This window comes from Corvus kubaryi, unplaced genomic scaffold (assembly GCF_017639235.1).
Source record: "Corvus kubaryi isolate FWS band 111438036 unplaced genomic scaffold, C.kubaryi_AGA036_p1.0 137, whole genome shotgun sequence".
Lineage (NCBI taxonomy): Eukaryota > Metazoa > Chordata > Aves > Passeriformes > Corvidae > Corvus > Corvus kubaryi.
In genome coordinates this window covers 12,464,149-12,470,938 of record NW_024580671.1, presented here as the reverse complement: position 1 = coordinate 12,470,938, position 6,790 = coordinate 12,464,149, and positions in this window count along the sequence as shown.

The following is a 6,790-nucleotide window of genomic DNA, read 5'->3' as shown; positions in this document are numbered from 1 at the left end:
ATCCCTTTTTATCTGCCACTATCCCTTGCCTTCTGTTCTTTCTGCTGCATGTGATGCCCTCTGTACAGACGAGCAAGCACAGCCCGAGAGATGCTGTTTATGGCTTTCTCCCAGGCTCTGTTCCGTGAACAATGTGCAAGAAGTGCAGAAATTTAGGAAAGGCATTTTTCAGGCCCACGCAGCTTCACTTTTGCAGCTTTCCATCAGCCTATGCCTATTTCACATAACATTTATTCTTGTGGCATGTCTGGTCTAAATGAAGTGCATAATAGCTCAAGCCAGTTGAAGAAAACTCCTTCATGCAATAAAGCTGCATTTGCTTCATTTGCCTTGAATGAAAAGCAGGGACTTCTGCAAATCAAACATCCATTGTTTTTGCCTCTGCTACACAATGACTCACAACAACAATTTCATTTGGTATTATATTAAAAGATTTTAATTTCTTCAAATGGAGGTCCATTTCTCATCTCTCTTTCCCATTACTTTTATGTTAACATAAAGAGTCTTTCACTGAAAAGGCATAAAAAATAAAGTGTGAATTAGATGATTTCTTCACAGTGCTCTCTTCTGTCTATTATGTTGCAGAACATAAAAGCTCTGAAGAGCTATTTTGTTTTGGTATCTGCCTGAAAAAGAAGGGATGGAGTTACAGATTAATCTCATTTTTTGTTATTGTGGAGGCAGTAAATCAACCCATTTCTCCCATTTTGCCTTTCCCAGAAAGGACTAATCCTTTCTCTCGATTTAGTGTCTTTCCTGTGAACCTGCATGAACCTCCCATGCACCTCCTATTACAGTAGCTCCACATCTTCCTGCTGAGCTGGCTCTTCCCTGAAACATTTTCCCTCTACTCTGTCCTCAGACATTTTTATTTTTTCTTACATGTGGTGAATTTTTAGTAGAGTTGGAGGGCCATGTCACAAGTCAGAGCAGGCACAGCTTCAGGAGGCCCCCAGGAAGCCCCTCTCCTGGCACAGTCTCCCATGTTTCTCCTAGCAAGGTACTCACCCTCCCGTGGCTGCTGCGTCTGAGCACTGCTGCTCTCGCTGCTTCCAGGCTTGATTTTAATTGTGCAGCGCTGGCAACTCTCCAAAGGGCTACTAAAGGGAGCTGCTCTCAACCTGACTGACATGAGGAGATGTGCTGCATTTGGCTCAGCTGGAAGTGGTTTTTCCCATGTTTTTTAAGGTACTTTCGCAAAGCTTATAGCTTGTTCATTAGGAAAGCGTTATGGCTCATAGGCACAGTTAATTAGTACTTATGAATAAAAGAAAAGCAGGAAGGAAAATTAGAGGAGTAAGAACAACAAAAATGAAATGAAAGAAAAACAATGAAGGTCTATTGGAGCAAGGCACTCAAAAATGAATAAAAACATATATTGATGTTGTAGATTTTACAGTGATTTTTCATTCCCAGTCTGTTTTACACAAAGCAAATGCACATGTGGCATGTGATCCAGCTGAACCAGCACACATGCATAAGTGGGTGTGTGTCTGTCTGTCAGACAGGTGCCCCTCTGGTGCCAAACAGCCAGGAAACAGAGGAGTACTTCAATAAGGAGAACAGGGCAACTGTGCATGGCTGTCACTGATGCCATCATGAAACTTTTAAAACGCAGCTGAGGGTTTTAAAAGTTTCATTTTACTTTGCTCCCTGCAGCTGCAACGTAGCTAGATGTTTTTGAACAACTGTATTTTGAAAAGTTTAAAAGCATGAACTGTGCTGCAGAGAGGCTGCCCTCTTGATGGCTGAAATACAGGCACCAAAAATCTTCCTGGAAAAAAGCTAGTCTTTCAAACAAACCATGCATGTCTGGAAGATAAACACATTCCAAGCGTGGCTGCTAGAAGGTAAGAAATTTGGTGTAGCGTGTAATTAAAGACTATACCATCATATGAAAAATCCACAAATGGGTTGAATAAAGCTAAGAATCACTTTGAGCAGTACTAGCAATTTCAGCCTTTTGAGTGCTTGACTTTGCCATTCTACTACTTTTAAGAAGAAGCATTGTTTCCATGACTGTGTTCAAACATGATCAGTAGGTTCAGCACAGCCAATGCATCGTATTTATCCATAAATCAACACACTTTACATTGAGAGAATGAATCAGTGATAAGAGGAAATCTGCATCAGTTCTTGTGGCACCTTGAGGATTCTGGGATAAATCAGGGCAAAAAGAACAAGGAGCTGTGGCAAATTTTTTCTCTCTGTCAGAGAAGAAAGCTGTGTCTCTTTGTGTAAGTGCAGAAAGCTGTGGCTCTCTACCGACTTTTTTATTGCCTTTGAATAGCGACAGTGAATCATTAGGGAAGGAAATCTTCCCTTGAGCCAACAGTTGGCCACTCCTGTCTTTTTCTATCTGTTTATGCTGGCATTCACACCCTCCCTACATGCGTAATCCTCTTGTGCTTCTCTTTAATAGCAACAGCCATGTCCCAAGACATGTTACCCTTGGAAGACCAATTTCCAGTTTGTGCCCCAGCTGTCTGGTATCAGTTTCCCCTGATACTGGATTTTAGGCAATTCTGTGAAGTTTCAAAATTTCCTGTCATAATATGTCTTTTTTGTAGGCTGTTGACTAAGGAGGGCCATCAAGATTCTCATTTTTAGCATTAGATAGAAGAGGAAAAAGCAACCATGATCCTATATGACAAGTCAAATGATCCAGGACTGGGCAATAGGAAACAAATGCCAGGATGGGACGGAAATAATTGAAGAGCCAAAGGTTTTCTTTGCTGGCAGAAATAATTCTGTGAAGATAAAGGCCTTGTGCTCTCTTTCCCTCACAGCAGTCCTCTTCTCCCAAGCTGGCTCAGATTCAGAGCTTGTCAAATAAATTAAACAAATCAAATATAGTTCATAGCTTTCCCTTCACAAAATTCACTTCATAAATAGTCCACGGATTTTCTTGAATCATTATGCCAGCTGTATAATTAGGAAGGAAAAAGGGTATTTCATGTAAATTTCATCAAATACAATCTTCAATGAGTAGCACTCTTTGCTGTAACATGAGCTCAAAAGTTGCTCTGAGGTTTTTCCTTCTAATTCTCAGTTTCCATCTGGCTCTTGCCAGAGTCCTCCCCCACTGAGAGGTTCAGTGCACCTCCCTCTGCCCTAGCTCTCCTGCAGATCCAGAGCTGCCTTCCCCATCAGAAGAGAACATTTTTATCTTCTCCTGCCAGTGAGGAGAATCTCATCTCTACACTTGGGCAACAGTCTCCTAATTGTCTATGAAAGCCTCAGATGTTCCACCTGAGTTGGTCAGAGTATGGTGCTCATAACACCAGGGTCTTAGGCTCAATCCCCATATTGACCATTTGCTAAAGAGCTGGACTTCATGATCCTTCTGGGTCCCTTCCAACTCAGACTATTCCGTAATTCTATGATAAATTTCACATGTGACTATCTGCTTCTAATGCAGCAGTGATAGCACGCAAGTACAGGTATGTTGACAAAAAAATTCAAATCTTGAATTTACAGGACCCAATTTCTAGGTAGGAACTTGCCTGAGGCATGAAGCTATGCACAAAAGTGGGACAATTCTCAACACGAGGCTATTCCCTAAAATCATGGAATATAATGACTGGCGGCTTGGTCTCATCACTCACTTCATTGCCTGGTTTCTCTTCTTTTTCCAAGCACTGATTAGTCCAACTATGCCTGTGGCCTGTAATAAAACTGTAAAACTGGACGTAGCACTGCTCCCCTAGGCTCCATAATGCAGCTGTTTTTTCCTGAGATTTAGAGGCACATGGACATTTAATTGGCACGTCTTTGGCAATGTCCCAACAGATGCTCATCAGTTTGGAAATATCTGTCCTGTTAAATTTTGAAATCTGTTGGTGGGCATTACTTTATGTGGGGAAATCTTGTACACAAGGATATCAAATACATTGAGGTGCCTGAAAATACTCTTTGGTCTATTATTCTGATTTAACTCCACCCATTCAAAACATCCTCCTTGCTCTGAAAAACATAGGCTGTATTCAGTCAGGAACTGGCAATGACAGGGAGCACAGGCAGGCTGTAGGATGGCAAATTATCAGCACAGGGAATTAGCAGGGGAAAGAAATGAAGATTAGAAAAAAACCTCTGTTTTATGCATTAGGCAACTGGGAATGATAAACGAACTTCCATTATCAAACTCTTTAAGCTTGAGATCTTAAGATGAAGAGCCCTATATTGTAACCCCGGGTAGGTGAACAGGAACAAATAAACCCCTCATCAGCCTCAGAGCACAGCAGCTGATCCCTGTGATATTTTGCATTGGCATTACTGCAGTTGGAGGAAAAAGCCTTATGAAAGGAGTTGAGACTGAAGCTCTGGCTGTGTGGTATTGTGGCTCCCTGTCTCTACCAGCACAAACCAGGTAGGAATACATTCAAAGCCTGGGTGTTTTATATGCAGCATGTGGGAATTCTTATTGAGCCAAATTTCTTTGGGTCTGAAGCAGCAGAGCTGTCCTGATAAAGTCCAGTAGTGCGAGAACCGACTGCAGGAATCTGTCCTCAGTACAGCTGGCTTCACATAAACCCAGTATGTGACAGGCAAAAGCATGAAAGGACAAAGGAAAATGTAATTCTGAGAGGAAAGCTAGTGAAAGTTACTAAAAAAGGGTTAGTGTAGTTTGCTCTTCTGTTCATAGCTTCTGCAAATCCCATGGTGAAAACATTCATCAATTTTTTAGATTTTACTGAAGTAGAAAGAAATGTTGAAACTGAAATTCTGAAAGCTTGGAAAAATATGCTGATTTTGAGTCTTGTGAAAGGGAAATTCACTTCACCTTCAGCTGCCAGTCACTGAGTTCTTGGATTACATGGGATGCTCCCAGAAGATGTGATCTGTCAGATGATGGACCCGCCTCCATGAGAGCTCAAAGAGATGTCCATCATCTTGCCCCTTTCAGCTCAGGAGGTGTCCTGTAAAATGTTTTTACCCATCTTGAGAAAAACACACACACTTTCACTTAAATACTGCATTTAATACGAGGCAACCCAGTAATAGCCTGGCTACTTTTCACAATGTGTTGGGTTGACCCTGAGTTGATGGACAGTCTTTAAGACCAATTACGCTTCTCACAATTTACATATTTAAACCACACAGAAAGGCGGGACTTCCCCTTTTTTGGTCGGAGCTCGCCTGCTGGAAGGTGGGGGGGCTCCGAGCCTCCCGGCCCCGCTGGGCCGGGCTGGGGCCACTGCCCCTTTCCCCCTTTCTCAGCACCACGGCACGGACCCTGGGTCGCTGGGGGGAACTGTCCCAGAGCCGCAGGCAGCTAAAACCAGCCATGGACTGCCACAGCTAAACCCATCCAGCGCAGCTTCTGGGGACAGGCGGGTCCCTCTCCTCTCCATGCGGAGCCGGCGGAGTCAACGGGAGCCGGCAGAGCCTTCTGTCTGCAGCCAGCACACTTCGTGCTGAACTGAAGAGGACACCGTGCAGCCAGCAGCACAAAGGGAGCGAGGCTCTCTCCACTGTAAAGCCTGAACAAGAACACTCTTCAACATGGCGGCGTCAGAGTCAGAGAGAAAGAGAAGTGAGTCACGTGAGACGGAGCTGAGCATGGCGATGGGAGAAAAGAGGGCGGTGCCGCGATTCTGGCGTGCAGCTTAAAAGAAACCTTCTTGCATGCCGTGGTAAGAAACTGTAATACCACAAACTGTTTGTCTCTTTAATCCATTTGAAGAACATGGGGGGATGGAGTATCCTCGTGTGCCTATGAAGTTTGTGAAGAGTGCCTATGCCAGGCTATATAGAAGTAGTAAGAGGCTGTTAGAGACTTGTGGCGAAGAAAAGCCTCTGTGTGCAGGCCAAAATAACTTATCCTTAAAAAGATGAATAACCCCATGTGATGGCCCATGTTTTGTAGTATGAAAGAACTGTGAAATTCTTCATGGGAGAGATGTTCTACACACAGCAGACTGTTTTCGGGCGGGTCTGCTACTGGTGGCAGTTTGGGAACCACGTGCAACTGAAGGAAAACCTTTTCTTCCTTAAGCATAAGAGAAAGACTTTTCAAGAACTGCAACACTGACTAACATCCCATGTTCTGTTATCCCTTGTGTGAGCTGGATAAAAGGAGAGAAGTGCTGGAAAGAGGGGGGGGGGGGAATTTACTTTAATTTTGTTTTGTTGTTTTCTCTTTACTTTTAATTCTGTTAGTAATAAAGCTCTTTCATTGTACTGCAACTGTTTAAGGTTTGTGCCTGCTTTGCTTTTCTCCTAATTCTTATCTCACAGAAGAAAAATAAGTAAATAATGGATATTTTGAATCAAAACCACTACATTTAATTGGTGTTTCCGCCCGGTTTCGAACTCAACCCGCTACACACAACTACCAGAATCCAACCACTAAAACCAAAGAAATCTTAACACTAAGGACAGAATTGGACTCCTCAAGGCTCATGTGCTACATGGTGTTATACACAGGCTCTGGTGTACAGTAGTAGCTCATTACTTTTTATTTCAAACATCTAAACTTCAGGCTATTTTAGAAAGAGTTTGCAGCTTTTTCACTTTCCAATGAAGGTTCTGGAGTACATTTTTCTCAAGTCAGAAAGGTGTTACTGATTTTTCCAAAAGTGATAGCAATTCATTATGAACCACTTTCAAAACTGTAGATCATTCTCTGGTAGAAGGCCCCAGAAATGAGTCTGGGGGCACTTCAAGGGTCTTTGACAGTTTATGACACCTTCTAAGACACGACAGCTGCCTCTTAGATCTCTGTACTTGAGCCAGGTATGCCCTGTCAGAAGGGATGAATGCATTCAGAGGATCGGTTTCGCATCAG